We start from the raw sequence: 18,153 nt of genomic DNA on the forward strand, positions 1-18,153 counted from the left end.
CAACGCAACAAGAAAATAAAGTTTCTACGATCTGATCGTGGAGGAGAATATTTGAGTCATGAGTTTGGCACACACCTACGGAAATGTGGAATTGTTTCACAACTCACGCCGCCTAGCACACCGCAGCATAACAGTGTGTCTGAACGTCGCAATCACACTTTATTGGATATTGTGCGATCTATGATGTCTCTTACTGATTTATCTCTATCATTTTGGGGATACGCATTGGAAACTACCGCATTCACTTTAAATAGGGCACCGTCTAAGTCCGTTGAGATGACACCGTATGAATTATGGTTTGGCAAGAAACCTAAGCTGTCATTTCTTAAAGTTTGGGGCTGCGATGCTTACGTGAAGAAACTTCAACCAGAGAAGCTCGAACCCAAAGCGGGAAAATGCGTCTTCATAGGATACCCTAAGGAAACTATTGGGTACACCTTCTATCTTAGATCCGAAGGCAAGATCTTTGTTGCTAAGAACATATCCTTTCTAGAGAAAGAGTTTCTCTCGAAAGAAGTAAGTGGGAGGAAAATAGAACTTGATGAGGTAGTTGTACCTCCTCTCGAACCGGAGAGTAGCGGAGCGCAAAAAAATGTTTCTGAGACGCCTGCACGGGCTAGAGATGAAGTTAATGATGATGATCATGACACTTCAGATCAAGTTGCTATTGAACCTCGAAGGTCGACAAGGGTACGCTCCGCACCAGAGTGGTACGACAACCCTGTCATGGAAATCATGTTGTTAGACAACAATGAACCTTCGAACTATGAAGAAGCGATGGTGGGCCCGGATTCCAACAAATGGCTTGAGGCCATGAAATCCGAGATAGGGTCCATGTATGAGAACAAAGTATGGACTTTGGTGGACTTGCCCGATGATCGACGAGCCATAGAAAATAAATGGATCTTCAAGAAGAAGACTGACGCGGATGGTAATGTGACCATCTGTAAATCTCGAGTTGTCGCTAAGGGTTATCGGCAAGTTCAAGGGATTGACTATGATGAGACCTTCTCACCCGTAGCGATGCTGAAGTCGGTCTGAATTATGTTAGCAATTACCACATTTTATGATTATGAAATCTGGCAAATGGATGTCAAAACAACATTCTGAATGGCTTTCTTAAAGAAGAATTGTATATGATATAGCCGGAAGGTTTTGTCGATCCTAGCAGTGCTAACAAGGTATGGAAGCTCCAGCGCTCTATCTATGGGCTGGTGCAAGCATCTCGGAGTTGGAACATTCGCTTTGATGAGGTGATCAAAGCATTTGGTTTTATACAGACTTATGGAGAAGCCTGTATTTACAAGAAAGTGAGTGGGATCTCTATAGCATTTCTCATATTATATGTGGATGACATATTGTTGATGGGAAATGATATAAAACTATTGGAAAGCATCAAGGCCTATTTGAATAAGAGTTTTTCAATGCAGGACCTTGGGGAAGCTGCTTACATATTAGGCATCAAGATCTATAGAGATAGATCGAGATACCTCATAGGTCTTTCACAAAGCACATACCTTGACAAGATATTGAAGAAGTTCAATATGGAGAAGGCTAAGAAGGGGTTCTTGCCTGTATTGGAAGGTGTGAGGTTGAGTGCGACTCAACGGCCGACCACGGTGGAAGATAGAGAAAAGATGAGTACCGTCCCCTATGCTTCAGCCATAGGCTCTATCATGTATGCCATGCTGTGTACCCGACCTGATGTGAACCTTGCCATAAGTTTGGTAGGGAGGTACCAGAGTGATCCAGTAGTGGATCACTGGACAACGGTCAAGAATATCCTAAAGTACCTGAAAAGGACTAAAGATATGTTTCTCGTCTATGGAGGTGCCGAAGAGCTCGTCGTAAAGGGTTACGTCGATGCTAGCTTCGACACAGATCCGGATGACTCCAAGTCACAAACCGGTTACGTGTACATTTTGAATAATGGGGCAGTTAGCTGGTGCAATTGCAAGCAAAGCGTCGCGGCGGCATCTACATGTGAAGCGGAGTACATAGCTGCTTCGGAAGCAGCACATGAAGGAGTCTGGATGAAGGAGTTCATCACCGACCTAGGAGTGATTCCAAGTGCATCGGGCCAGATGACTCTGTTCTTTGACAACACTGGAGCTATTGCTATTGCAAAGGAGCCCGGGTTTCACAAGAAGACCAAGCACATCAAGTGCCGCTTCAACTCCATTCGTGGATACATCCAGGATGAAAATATAGATCTTTGTAAAGTACATACGGATCTGAATGTCGCAGACCCGTTGACTAAACCTCTTCCACGGGGAAAGCATGATAGCACCAGAACTCTATGGGTGTTCGATTCATCACAATGTAACTAGATTATTGACTCTAGTGCAAGTGGGAGACTGTTGGAAATATGCCCTAGAGGCAATAATAAAGTAGTTGTTATTATATTTCCAGTTCATGATAATTGTCTATTATTCATCCTATAATTGTATTAACCAGAAACCGTAATACATGTGTGAATATATAGATCACAATGTGTCCCTAGTGAGCCTCTAGTAGGCTAGCTCGTTGATCAATAGATGATCATGGTTTCTTGATCATGGACATTGGATGTCATTGATAACGGGATCACATCATTGGGGAATGATGTGATGGACAAGACCTACTCCTAAGCATAGCACTAGATCGTGTTGTTCGTCTGCTAAAGCTTTTCTAATGTCAAGTATCATTTCCTTAGACCGTGAGGTTGTGCAACTCCCGGATAGCGTAAGAGTGCTTTGGGTGTACCAAACATCACAACGTAACTGGGTGATTATAAAGGTTCACTACGGGTATCTCCGAAAGTGTTCGTTGAGTTGTACGAATCGAGACCGGGGTTTGTCACTCCGTGTGACGGAGAGGTATCTTTGGGCCCACTCGGTAATCCATCATCATATTGAGCTCAGTGTGACTAAGGGGTTAGCCACGGGATGATGTGTTATGGAACGAGTAAAGAGACTTGTCGGTAGCAAGATTGAAGAAGGTATAGGGATACCACGATCGAATCTCGGGCAAGTATCATACTGATAGACAAAGGGAGTTGCATACGGGATTAATTGAATCCTTGACATCGTGGTTCATCTGATGAGATCATCGTGGAACATGTGGGAACCAACATGGATATCCAGACCCCGCTGTTGGTTATTGGCCGGAGAGATGTCTCGGTCATGTTTGCATGTCTCCCGAACCCGTAGGGTCTACACACTTAAGGTTCGATGACGCTAGGGTTATAGGGAACTAGTGTATGTGGTTACCGAAGGTTGTTCGGAGTCCCGGATGAGATCTCAGACCTCACGAGGAGCTCCGGAATGGTCCGGAGGTAAAGATTTATATATAGGAAATTAGGAAGTGAGGTTTTGGACATCGGAAATGTTTCGGGCGTCACTGGTAACGTATCGGGACCACCAGAAGGGTTCCGGTGGTCCACTAGGAGGGGGCACCAGCCCCAAAGGCGAGTATGGGCCAAAAGGTGGTAGGGAACCAGCCTAGAGTGGGCTATTGCGCGTTCCACCTAGGCCCAAGGCGCAAGGAGAGGTGGAGGGGGGCAAACCCTAGGCACAGGAGGGCCCAAGGCCCATGTGGGTGCGCCACCCCTCCTCTCCGTGCCCTGGCCGCCGCATGATACGTCCATTTTGCATCATGCTTTTATGTTGATATTTATCGCTTTATGGGCTGTTATTACACTTCACGGTACAATACTTATGCCTTTTCTCTCTTATTTTATAAGGTTTACATGAAGAGGGAGAATGCCGGCAGCTGAAATTCTGGTCTGAAAAGGGAGCAAGTTTGAGATACCTATTATGCCCAACTCCAAAAGCCGTGAAAATCAGTGGGGAATTATTTTGGATTTTATGAAAAATACTGGGCGGTAGAAGTACCAGAGGGCCCGACCTACCAGGCCCGACCTACCCCCCTGGCCGGGCCACCAGGAGGCCACAAGCCTACCAGGCCCGACCTACCCCCCTGGCCGGGCCACCAGCCTACCAGGCCCGACCTACCCCCCTGGCCGGGCCACCAGGAGGCCACAAGCCTACCAGGCCCGACCTACCCACCAGGAGGCCACAAGCCTACCAGGCCCGACCTACCCCCCTGGCCGGGCCTGGGTGGCTTGTGGGCCCCCTGTTGCCCCTACGACGCTCATCTTTTTCTATATGGAGGGTTTCATCCCAGAAAAAATCATAAGGAAGCTTTCGGGAGGAGCCGCCGCCGCCACGAGGCGGAACTTGAGCAGAACCAATCTAGAGCTCCGACAAGGCTGTCATGCCGGGGAAATTTCCCTCCCGGAGGGGGAAATCGTCGCCATCGTGATCACCAACACTCCTCTCATCGGAGGGGACTCGTCACCATCAACATATTCATAAGCACTATCTCCTCTCCAAATCCTAGTTCATCTCTTGTAACCAATCTCCATCTCGCGACTCCGATTGGTACTTGTAAGGTTGCTAGTAGTGTTAATTACTCTTTGTAGTTGATGCTAGTTGGATTACTCGGTGGAAGATTATATGTTCAGATATTTGATGCTATTCATTACCTCTCTGGTCATGAATATAATTATGATTTGTGAGTAGTCACTTTTGTTCGTGAGGACATGGGATAAGTCTTGCTATAAGTAGTCATGTGAATTTGGTATTCGTTCGATATTTTGATGTGTTGTATGTTGTTTTTCCTCTAGTGGTGTTATGTGAATGTCAACTACATAACACTTCACCATTATTTGGGCCTAGAGGAAGGCATTGGGAAGTAATAAGTAGATGATGGGTTGCTAGAGTGACAGAAGCTTAAACCCTAGTTTATGCGTTGCTTCGTAAGGGGCTGATTTGGATCCACTAGTTCAATGCTATGGTTAGACTTGTCTTAATTCTTCTTTCGTAGTTGCAGACGCTTGAGAAAGGGGTTAATCATAAGTGGGATGTTTTTCCAAGTATGGGCAACACCCAAGCACTGGTCCACCCACATATCAAACTATCAAAGTAGCGAACGCGAATCATGTGAACTTGATGAAAACTAGCTTCACAGAAATCCCCATGTGTCCTCGGGAGCGCTTTACCTCCTATAAGAGTTTGTCCAGGCTTGTCCCTTGCTACAAAAGGGATTGGGCCATCTTGCTTCACCTTTGTTACTTTTGTTACTTGCTACTCGCTACGAATCATCTAATCACACAACTATCTGTTACCGATAATTTTAGTGCTTGCAGAGAATACCTTGCTGAAAACCACTTGTCAGTTCCTTCTGCTCCTCGTTGGGTTCGACACTCTTACTTATCGAAAGGACTACGATAGATCCCCTACACTTGTGGGTCATCACCACCCTCTGCCCTAGATGGGGCTGCCACACCCCTTAGGGGTGGGAACCCTAAGGGTGGGCACCTCCTCCCTCTCCCCCTATATATAGTGGTGGTTTTTGGCTTTTGGAGACACAATTTCTTCCTCTCCCGGCGCATCCCTACACCTCTCTCTCCTCGTCCTCCGCATAGCTTGGCGAAGCTGTGCCGGAGAACCTCGTAGCTCCACCGCCACCACGTCGTCGTGCTGCCGAAGCTCTCGCTCAACCTCTCCTCCTCCTTGTTGGATCAAGGCGTGGGAGACGTCACCAGGCTGTACGTGTGTTGACCGCGGAGGTGCCGTAGTTCGGCACATAGATCGAAATCCACTGCGATATGAATCACTGCGAGTACGACTCCATCAACCGCGTTCATAGTAACGCTTACGCTTAGCGATCTTCAAAGGTATGAAGATGCTCTACAACCTCTCTCGTTGCTGGTTTCTCCAAAGATAGATCCTTGTATGGCGTAGGTCACCCTGGGTGTTTGGGTAGCCTAACCCGCTACCCGAACCCGAACCGAACCGAATTACCTGAATTGTCGGGTAATACGGGTATCGGGTTCAGGTTCGGTTCGCATTTTCTAACTATTTGGTTTTCGGGTTAGGGTTCGGGTTCCACTCTGAAAAACCCGAAATACCCATACTATCTGAATTATTCATACTAGCCAAATTATTCATGATATTATTACACTTACATGTTACCCATACTAATTAAAATATCCATACTATCCAGAATACTCACACTATTCGAATTATTCAAACCAAATGTTGATGTGTCCTCCGAATATTTTGGGTTTTCTGGGTACCCGAATGTCACATCCCTGGAATTCCCTACTTAGGGTTTAGCAACTTGTGCTCATGTATTCTTTCTTTGCATTCCAGGAATGGAAATAAACTCAAAAGAAGTGGTGAAATCCAAAGAAAAACCCTAGCCACTCTTTATTCAAAAGGAATCCAACTATTGCCAAAATCAATGAACCCAAAATGGCCATTATAAAAGTTCACCTTTTCTGATAAATGTAGAAAACAAGACATCAGGGGTGAAACTTATATTCAAACTACTTTTAGCATTTTATTTTAAATCAGAAAATCACTGAATTCAACTTTATATTTGGTTTCAAAAATGTTGAAAACTTTATGTGTAGTTGGGAATATTCCAACTAACACCCCAGTATATTTCAAACAATTTTTGAATTGGTCTTAGAGCCAAAAATAAATAAAAACAAATGTCAGAAAGAATAAACAGAAACCGAAGGAAGAAAAAAAATGCAAAAACACTATCTAGTGCTCACCTTGGCCCAGCCCACCTTCCCGTGTCGTCTACCTCCTGCCAGTCAGAGCAGGAGGTGGCCGCCGCTCCTCCCGGCGCGCCCACGCAGCTGTGTGCTCGCCTGCCTCGCCCTGATGCGCTGGAGGGGAGGGATAAGATCCCCGTGCTCCATCCCCGAGCTCTCCCCCTCTCCATTCGCCCCCTGCTCTCTCCCCCTCTCGGCCGCCATGACCGCGAGCTCGAGCTCAAGCTAGCAGTCGCTCCAGCCTCTCTTCCTCTCTCCTGATCCGTGCAACACCTCCGGCGAAGCTCCCTGAAGCTCCTAAGCCAGTCGCTCGACGCCGAGAAGCTCTGAAACGCCGTGACGCCGTCATCTTCCTCCTCGGGTCACCGGAGCTCTCCGCCGTTGTTCTCCCTCCTCAGGCCATCCCGAAGCCCACTTTCGTCGCCTCTGCACTCCTCGTGAGCTCAGGGATCTTTCCCCCAAGTTTTCCCCCTCGATTCCTTCCTCTTTCACCCGATCCCACCGGAGCCCGACGAGATCCGTCGCGGGAGCTCGTCGCCGGTAGCTCTCCGGTGAACGGCTAGTCGTTCTGAGGCCACCAAAAGCTTCAACACGTTGCGTAGGTGCTCTAGGAGCTAAGCCCCGCTCGTTTTGCCTTCGGTTTCATCGATCCCGACATAGCCCGACCTCCAGCAGCCATCGAGCTCGTCGCCGGCGTCATCTCCGGCCATGTTAGCCTCGGTTCTTTGTAAAAATGGAACTGCGACCGAGTGCTGGTTCGTTTGGTGCTCTCTACCGTGCAAATGGTCGCCGGAATCGAATTCCCTAAGCTCTCCGCCGTCCCTGTGGTCGTCGGAGCTCACCGTCGGCGAGTTCCACCTCGCCACCGGTGGATCTGAGCCTCTGTGTGCAGCTGACATGTGGGGCCAACCCCCTGGCTAATTAAGTTTAAGTTAATAAAATATTTAATTAATTAAAACCTAAACAGTCACTGACATGTGGGTCCAGCCCTGTTAAATACCTAATTAAGTTTAAATTTAACTAAAACCTGGCCAGAGTCACTGACAAGTGGGTCCCAGTGGTCAGGTTTGACTTTCAACTGCCAGATTGACCTGCTCGTGTCATGCTGATGCAATAAAACCTTTTCTGTTTAAAAACAATTCCAGAATAAGTCCAAAACTTTGGAAATTCATAGAAAATTGAATATAACTCCAAATTTGACAAATAATATATGTAAAATGGTCAGAAAAATTCAAAGAATCCAATGGTGCTATTTTCATGTATGAAAAACAAAGTTATAAACAGCATCAGGTCAAATCAATTAAAAGAATTTGCTAAATTATAATTCAAATGATATTTGAATTATGATTTCAAATCAAGATCACCCAAAAGGTTCTGTCAGTCATCTCAAACCATGCTACATTGCATTTCATGCATCATTTTGTTGCATATGTTTGATATTGATTGATTGCTATTATTCCGGTAGGTTCCGCCCCTCCGGATACATCTGATTATCCGACTGATGGATATCACCCCTGTGCTGAGCAACAAGGCAAGCAACCATTTTGATCATCCCGATAAATCCCATGTTCTCGCTCTTGCTCTTACTTATTGCATTATATCAAAATGCTTTCAATGCTTTTACCACGTTAGTTGAACCCACTTCCTTTGCATGACATGTCCATGTCACAGTAAATAGCTGAACCTTGCAACCTAGCATACCTGGTAGATGCTTGAGCCATGATGTGCCTTATCCTTCTATGCATGTTATGCTTAGAGTTGTGTATGGTCTGTCATCTGGGTGATGAACACGATCATGGGAATGTGTTCAGTTACTATAGGTTGTGTGTTGAACCTGATTTGATAAAGGTACCGGTGAAAGGCTATGTAGGAGTACATGGCGGGTTGTTTCATTGGAACCGTCCTTAGGAACTGAGTTCCGTGTATGTAATCCACGACTAGATACTACCACACGTTGGGATACTGAATTGACCCTCTCGACTTATTAATCGCTTAGTACTCGGTCCAGGAGTTGCAAGTAGTTTCTGGTGTTTATAGTCATGCTGGAGGCCGTGCGTAGTGCTGACCTTAGAGGTGGACTATGATGCGGTAGACAGTGGCACGGTGTACCAAGTGGCACCCGGATGGTGGGCTTGGGAAACCTGCGCACATCGTTTGGGCCGTGGCGGAAACCTCGGCCAGACTTCCGTGCGGGTTACCCTCAGATAGGCGATAAACTTGGACTAGGTATTAGAGTGGTTAATAATTTGTTGCAGAGGTTGTTAATGACCCTAATGGAGGGTTCTATCTAGACATTGATGACGACGAGTAGCTGGTGTCCCAGCAACAATCTGGCCCTAGGTTGGGTCTGTAGACAGTCATGCCATGTGCCTTTATCTTTCCATCTGTGTGTACTCAGACAGTTTTAATCTTCCGCTGGCTTGTAAGACTCGTGTGTATGAATTGTGATGATGGGTCATGAGACCCCTATCTGTGTAATATTATGTGTGAGGCTCTTCCGAGCCTTCTAAATAAAGTTTGTATGTTTATAGTTATGTTGTGATGCCATTGATGTATCTATGCATATCGGTATGCCATGCGTACGTGTGTTGGACTTGATATGTATGGGGTTCGAATACCTAGTCGTATGCCTTAGTAGCACTCCTTACGGGGAATTGCCCCTTTGTGATTCCATCAAGCCATGGTAGTTCGCTACTGCTCCGGACACATTGGGTTACCGGCATGTGTCCTTCTTAGCTGTTGTGTCTGTCCCTTTGGGAAATGTCACGCGTTGTAATGGAGTCCTTGTAGCTTGCTATGACTCATCTACATTCGCTGATGACCGACACCTGCTTTGCTGGGTCATGTATGCATGTCACTGTACGGAACTGCCGCTTGAGTTTATGACTAGACATGTCGATCCAGGTTCTTTGACATTGGATTGTAAGCGACACAATTGCATACGCAAGTCAAAAGGCGCAAATGGTCCCGGCTAAGGTAAGGCTGCAGCCGTGGGGATAACCGTGCGTGAGACCGCAAAGAGATGTGATGTGTTAGAGGCTGGATTCCTATGGCTTAGGATCGTGGTCCCGACAACGTTGGTATCAGAGCCTGACTGACTGTAGGATTACTAAGCCAAACTGGTCAAAGTTGAGTCTAGAATTGCTTTAGTTATATATAAGGGAATTGTTTGTGGAAGGGAACGTAAGACTCTTGCTTCTCTTCTCAAGTTATTCTATTTTGGTCATCCTCGTCTTTTCTGCGGGGATTAAGGACTAGGTTACTTATCTTTCTCTTAGGCTCGTGTTTTTCTGATCGGTAGATTATAGGACAACGAGTCGAGAGTTACTCCGCGTTTCTTTTATTCCAAGGAAAAGAAAGTAATTTTTGATGACCATGTAATTGAACTTGATAGTTGAGTGGTTATGCTATCCTATCTTTGTGGGATGTCTCAAAATTGTGTTTGAGCATTTACAGCCGTTATGCTGCCCAAATTTTGTCTTGAGAGCTCTAATGCTTTTGCATTACTCCCTATTTTCAGATGCCTGGACGTCCTTCTCGTCAGGTGGTCCGTCTGACTAGGTGCATTGATGTGCCGGGTCACACGGCCATGCTAGTTCGGATGATGTCAGTAGCCGGTTACCGCTGGTACCCAGAGTACACAGTGGAGGAGTGATAAACCACAAGTATAGGGGATCAATTGTAGCCTTTCTCGATAACTAAGAGTGTCGAACCCAACGAGGAGCTAAAGGTAGGACAAATATTCCCTCAAGTTCTATCGACCACCGATACAACTCTATGCACACTTTACGTTCGCTTTACCTAGAACAAGTATGAAACTAGAAGTACTTTGTAGGAGTGAAAGGATAGGCTTGCAAGAAAGTAAAGAACACGTAAATAAAACTAGGGGCTGGTTAGATAAAGAAACAAGTACGAGTGTCTAACGAGTGTGGAAAAGTGGTGGTAGGAGTTGCGGAATTGTCCCTAAGCAATTGACTACGTTACAAGATCGATAGCAAGTATCATGTGGGAGAGGCCTCTGCTAGCATGTCATCCCTTACTTGGAATTCTATGCACTTATGATTGGAACTATTAGCAAGCGTCCGCAACTACTAACGTTCATTAAGGTAAAACCCAACCATATCAATAAGATATATTGGTCCCCCTTCAATCCCATATGCATCAATTTCTATGCTAGTTTTGAAGCTTCTGTCACTCTAGCCTGCCAATACATAGTCCTATCAACATACAACTAACCCTATGGTGTGATCCACGCGCGCGATCATATGATGGGCACCAAAGGACAGAAACATAACCACAAGCAAATTAAACCAGTCATAGCAATTCATCAATCACCGATAGTACAACGATAATCTACTCAGACATCATAGGATAGAAACACATCATTGGATAATAATATGTAGCATAAAGCACCATGTTCAAGTAGAGGGTACAGTGGGTTGCGGGAGAGTGAACCGCTGAATCTAGATGGGGGAAGATGATGGAGATGTTGGTGAAGATGACGGAGGTGTTGGTGTAGATCGCCGTCACACGATGATGTCTCGGGCGGCGTTCCGGCACCGTCGGGAGAGAGGGGGAGAGAGCCCCTCCTTCTTCTTTTTCCTTGACCTCCTCCCTAGATAGGAGAAGGGTTCCCCCTCTGGTCCATGGTCTCCATGGAGGCGGAGGGGCGAGAGCCCCTCCGAGATTGGATCTCTCTCTCTGTGTCCTTCTGTTTTTGCGCTCCCAGATTCTGCGTTTCACAGTTTCTTAAATTACCGGAGATCCGTAACTCTGATTGGGCTGAAATTTTAACACGATTTTCTTCCGGATATTATCTTTCTTGCGGGGAAAGAAGGGCACCAACCGCCTTAAGGAGTGGCCACAAGTCAGCCAGCCGCGGGCCCACCCCCTGGCCGCGACTGGTGTGCTTGTGGGCACTCCATGCACCGTCTCGCGTTGATTTTTCTTCCCAAAAATCATAAATATTCCAAAAAAATCCCCTTAAATTTTTATTGAGTTTGGACTTCGTTTGGTATGGATATTCTGCGAAACAAAAAAAATGCAACAAACAGGAATTGGCACTCGGCACTGGATCAATATGTTAGTCCCAAAAATAGTATAAAAAGTTGCCAAAAGTATATGAAAGTTGTAGAATATTGGCATGAAACAATCGGAAATTATAGATACGACGGAGACGTATCAAAGAGCGGTACCGAGATTTCGATCAAAGTCAGTTTCTGTGCACTGTTAGGGTATTCCCATATTACCCTGGAGCTGAGGAGCCGATCCATTGGTCTTATGGATTGGGGGTACTGTTGACATGGCAGTACAAGATGCTTCCTATTCAATGCTTACCATCATGAGGGCTAGACATGCACTGTTGCAGAATTCAGAGTTCTGCTATGTTCCTGCCTCTCAGCCAGGAGAAGAAGGATACCTCAGTGGGGTCTACTTTGATTCCTCTATGGAGGATCCGCTGCTGCAGTCCACCGCTGAGATGCTACAGAATAGAGACAGGGATGCTCGTGCCCTTCGTATGGAGCTCTATGCTACACGTGCCCGTCTATGGACGGCTTTGACGCAGCTGGCACGTGTAGTCCAGACAGGGTATGGAGATATGGAGATGCTGAATCGTGTTAGGACCCATCTTCCGGCTCATGTTGACTGGCCTGCTATAGGAGGAGTCACCCCTCTTCGGGGACCTCTACTACCACGAGTCAGGGTACCAAGGCCACATCCGTGTCCTTACGGTTCCCAGGGGTCTCAGTGTGACGCCCTCGGCTTAATCGTACGCTAATCATACACGCAAATGCGTACGATCAAACCCAAGGACTCACGGGGAGATATCACAACACAACTCTAGACACAAATAAAATAACATCAGCTTCATATTACAAGCCAGGGGCCTCGAGGGCTAGAATACGAAAGCTCGATAAACACACGAGTCAGCGGAAGCAACAAATATCTGAGTACAGACATAAAACATGGGGTGCCTTAGAGAAGGCTAGCACAAAAGATACAACGATCGAACGAGGCGAGGCCTCCTGCCTGGGAACCTCCTAACTACTCCTGATCATCAGCGGCCTCCACGTAGTAGTAGGCACCGTCGGGGTAGCAGTCGTCGGTGGCGGGGACCTCCATCTCCTGGGCTTCATCATCTGGTCGCAGCAAACGGATCAAGGGAACAAGGGGGAGCAAAGCAGTGGTGAGTACTCATCCAAAGTACTCGCAAGTCTTACATCAGAACTATTCTAATTATGCCTCAGTATCAAAGAAGGGGGGTGTATATGTGGACTGACTGCAGCAATGCGAGAATAGAGAGAGAAGGCCTAGTCCTATCAAAGACTAGCATCTTCAGGGTCTTGCAGCAATAGACGAGAGTAGAACAAGGGTAACACATTAATAGTCATATTGTTGCAGCAATATTAAAGTGAGGTCACGCCTAAAGATCCTCCCTCGACTCCCTGCGAGGAAGCAATCCCGAGGCAAACTAATTCCAGTTAAGTAACAATTGTAGTTGTAAAAGATCGGGGCACAACTCCAAGTCGTCCTGTAACCGTGGACACGGCTATCCGAATAGTTAATTTTCATCCCTGCAGGGGTGCACCACATGTCCCGTCACGCTCGATAACACTCTGGCCGGACATACTTTTCTGGGTCCTGCCCGGCCTCGGAATATCGACACGTCACAGCCCCACCTAAGACTAATCAGAGAGGCCAGCCCGCCGGTCTAAATCCTAAGCACAAAGGGTTCATGGGCCCAGTTCCCCTTCACGCTCCTGCACGTGGCGTGGGCGGCCGACGTCAGTCCTAGCATCCCTTAATCACAAGCGCGATGCATCTCGGGACCACTCGGGCGCGCGCCGCTACACTGCTGGCATCTGAAAAGCTTCGGCTGATACCGCGACGCCGAGTACCCATAATTCTTCCCGCGTAGCTGGTTAGTGCGAAAAGGTCTCCGACCAACCCAGATCAAATACCCAAATCCATTAGCATTTTTAATTAGGCCAGCAACACAGTCTCGCGGGAATCCACCCGTCTTACAACTAATCACCAAAGATCCCAGTAACATGGTCGAGTAACTGTGTGGTCGTAACATCGGGGGGAATCCGAGGTATCACCCTCGTTGGATTCCGAACGATGTACCCGTCAAGGTGGGCTTAGAGGAATCACCCTCGGGGGTCCCGCACTCGCGGGGTGGCACGACAGAGACGTCATCGGGAATGGTGAAAGAGGAATCACCCTCGATAACCACGACCGACTAGCTATACTACAGAGATATCATCAGGAGTACTTAGCGAGGTGTCACCCTCGGTACCCGATAGTATCCCTATAGCGTCGTACAACGAAGGGGGGTGAATGTGCTGTGTCGGGTCTGGCTCGTCGATCAGAGATCGAGATTTGAAAACAAGCGGGGCAACTGAGCTACGGGGTCAAAGGGGATGACTGCTCCACCTATACTAAGCATATTAAAGGTACAGGACTGAAAGTAGCAGTTCATCAAAAACAGGCTATGCATCAGATATAGGAGCTAACTACAACAGTAGCAAAATACTAATGCAAGCAGTAGGAAGAAAGACATAGGCGATATAGGAATGATCAAGGGGAATTTGCTTGCCTTGCTGCTCTGCGGCAAAGGACTGATCGGCAGGGTCGTAGATGAACCCGGCAGCAGCGTCAGTCTCGGGGTCTACCGGTAAGAAGAGGGGGAAGAAACAATAAATAATAGCACCGATGCAACACAAAACATGACATGGAAAGATGCAGGCTAGATATGAACTAACGCAGCAACATCCGTCATAGACGGGTCGGAAGAATATCTGACGATATTTTCCGGGTCTCGGGCTACTACCGGTTATACTGGAAACGATGGAAAAGTTCCATGTTTGCTATGCTAGGGACGCGTGACAGACGAACGGACCGTGTATCCGGGTTCGTCTCGCTTTGCTGATCAACTTTCATGTTGAAAATATTTCGATCTGACTTACAGATTATTTAATATTAATTTTCAAAGTTTTATTAATTATTTAGGAATTAAAAACAGATTTAAATGATTTAATAAAATCCTATTATGACATCATCGCGATGTCAGGCTGACATCAACCTTTGACCGGTCAACTGACCAGCGGGTCCCGAACGTCATAGGCACAAGTTTTAATATCGATTAAATATTGATTTATCAGATTAATTTAGTGAGGGACCCGCGTGTCATACTCTAATTATGTTAATTAATTATTTTAACTAATATATCTATTTATTTATTTATTTAAGAAAAACATTATTTTTAATTATCGCGTGGGGCCTCCCTGTCATAGACAGCGGGTGCATTGGCCCCACCGGTAAGTGACCTAAGGCCAAATACACATTTTAAATCACAAATAAATAAACATACAAATGTCGTATCTCTCCACATGCCTATATACGCAAATACATACATAATACGGGTATCGAATACATACATACATACATACATACATACATACATACGGCATCTAATACATCAATTGTTTTTATTTCTTTTCTCTCAAAAACTCTCAACACTCATCTCTCTCTCTGTGTTAACACAGAGAACAACTCTCTTTAACTCCATAGAAGAACCGAAAGTTCAAATCCTCCTACCGGAGTCCACCGTCGACGGATCGAGGCCCCGTTTGCCGGAACGGAACCGGGACGTCGAGGAGAACGACAAGGTGGGAGGAGCCCGAGGAGGGGCTCACCGACGGTGACGTGACGGCCCGGTGAAGCCGGAGTTCGCACGAAGGTGACGGTGGAGATGGCGTGGAGGCGGTGACGGTGACGGTGACGATGGTGGTGACGTGCCGGCGAGGGGGAGACGGTCGGATCCGGTGAGTTGGTGATGTCTCCCTGCCCGGTCCCTCCCGGACCGAGCGGAAGATGGCCGACGGGGGCCGGGGCTCGCCGCGGGGAGGAGGAGGCCGAGGGGAAGGAGGCCGGCGGGGGGGGGGGGGGGGAGGCGAGGAGGCAGTGAGGGGCGGGGCCGCCGGGGGAGGAGAGGAGCCGTGGGGGGGCGGCTCACCGGCGTGGTGGGGTGGCTCGGTGGAGGAGGTGGCCGTGGGGGGGGGAAGGAGGCCGCCGGCGGGAGGAGGGTGGCCGCCGGGGGGCTGCCGGCGGGAGGAGGGTGGCCGCCGGCTGGGGAGGGAGAGGGGCGAAGTGGAGGCGACGTGGGAGGGAGAGGGGCTCGGTGGGGGGAGGCGAGATGGGGACCTCGGTTGGTGGGGGCCGAGAGAGAGGGAGTGGAGGGAGTTACGGGATGGTGGAGGGGGTCGTGGGGAGGAGAGGGAGTGTCGGTGGGGTGGGGCCCCCCACGAGGGGGGTTGGTTGGCGGCGGCGCCCAGGGGGGGGGGGGGGGAGGGAGTAGCGAGGGAGGGGCTCGCCAGGGGGATTAGGGTTGCGGGATGGGGCGCGGGAGGTGGCCGGCTGGGCCGGTGGGTGGCCCAGCTGGGCCGGGGAGGGAGTTGCTTTCTCTTTCTTTTTTTGAGTTGTTTTTATTTTGTTTTACCTTTTCCCTTTTGTTTTTATTAATCCTTTCTTTCAGTTTTCTTTTCTTTCTTTTATCATTATTATTTCTTTAATACTTTCCTTTTATATATATATCCTTTTAATACTTGTAATGAACCGATAAAGTGCTTCCCTTTGCTTTCAAATTTTGGATCCGGACAGACGCGAATCCACGCTGGTCTGTGATGGGAATTCGATGACGTGACATCATTAGTGGTTGATCACTGTAGCTTAATTACAATCACTACTGTAGCAAAAGTCGAGGATGTCACAATTCTCCCCTACTAACAAGAATTCTCGCCCCGAGAATTAAGAGGTAGAAGGAAAGAGCCCGGGGTATTCATCACGAAGATGATCCTCGCGTTCCCAAGTGGCTTCATCTTCAGAGTGATTTGACCACTGTACCTTAAGGAACTTGGTGACCTTGCGACGAGTCTTACGTTCAGCTTGGTCGAGAATGCGGACCGGATGCTCTTTATAAGAGAGGTCTTGTTGTAGCTCTAGCATATCGTGATCCACTACTCGAATAGGGTCCTTGAAGCAGCGACGAAGCTGAGAAACATGGAAGACATCGTGAACCTGAGAAAGGTTCACCGGCAGTTCCAATTGATAAGCCACTCTTCCACGCCTTCCGAGAACAGTGAAAGGACCAATATAACGAGGAGCTAACTTGCCCTTGATTCCGAAACGGTGTGCACCTCTCATTGGTGTGACACGAAGATAAGCCTTTTCGCCAGGTTGATAGACCATATCTTGATGATGACGGTCATACTGACTCTTCTGACGAGACTGAGCAGCCTTCAGATTCTCATGAATAATGCGGACTTGATCTTCGGCATGTTGAATAATATCCAGACCGAAGAGTGATCGTTCCCCAGTTTCTGACCAATTCAGAGGAGTTCGACACCTTCGCCCATACAATACTTCGAAAGGGGCCATCTTCAGACTAGCTTGATAGCTATTGTTGTAAGAGAACTCGGCATACGGGAGAGATTCCTCCCATTTCTTACCGAAAGAAATGACACAAGCTCGAAGCATGTCCTCGAGAATTTGGTTGACTCGTTCAACTTGTCCCTGGGATTGAGGATGAAATGCAGTGCTGAAGGACAGATGAGTCCCCATAGCCTTCTGAAAACTTTCCCAGAATTTTTAAGTGAACAAGCTGCCACGGTCCGAACTGATTACCAACGGAATACCGTGAAGTGAAACAACTCTTGACATATAAAGATTTGCCAGCTGACTAGCATTAATCGTTTCTTTGACGGCCAGGAAATGTGCAACTTTGGACAGTCGATCAATGACGACAAGAATAGCATCATTACCTTTCTGAGATCTGGGAAAACCAGTGACGAAGTCCATTTCAACATGGTCCCATTTCCACTCGGGAATAGAGATAGGTTGCAGAGTTCCAGCAGGCTTTTGGTGTTCTGCTTTGATACGCCGGCATATATCACATTCTGCCACATAGCGTGCAATGTCCTGTTTCATATTGGGCCACCAGAATCTTTGCCGGATGTCCTGGTACATCTTGGTACTACCCGGGTGAATAGACAATGGTGTGTCATGAGCTTCTTCCATCACCTTCCCAGTCATCCTGAGATTTTCCTTCTTATTTGGGACGAATAGGCGACCCTTGAAATACAAGGCGCCACCTTCATCAATGGTGAAAAAGGAGGGTTTACCCTTTGCAATATAGCTCTTAATCCTGTCGACATCATTGTCAAAGCCTTGCAGATTCTTTATGGAGCTCACAAGATCTGGTTCAACCACTAGGTTACTGAGAGAACCCTGATTAACAACACGAAGGTTCATCTTTTGATACTCTTCAGGAGGCGGAACAAGGTAACCCTGAGGAACAATGTGGAGGTTCAGCTTACGGAATTCCTCTTGCAGACGATCGTGAACCTGATGAACCTGGAGGTGGTTGCAGTATGACTTGCGACTTAAGGCATCAGCCATTACATTAGCCTTGCCAGGGGTATAAGATATACTACAGTCAAAATCTGATATATGCTCCATCCATCTTTGTTGACGCAGGT

The sequence above is a fragment of the Hordeum vulgare genome, chromosome 3H (assembly GCF_904849725.1).
Source record: "Hordeum vulgare subsp. vulgare chromosome 3H, MorexV3_pseudomolecules_assembly, whole genome shotgun sequence".
Taxonomy (NCBI): Eukaryota; Viridiplantae; Streptophyta; class Magnoliopsida; order Poales; family Poaceae; genus Hordeum; species Hordeum vulgare.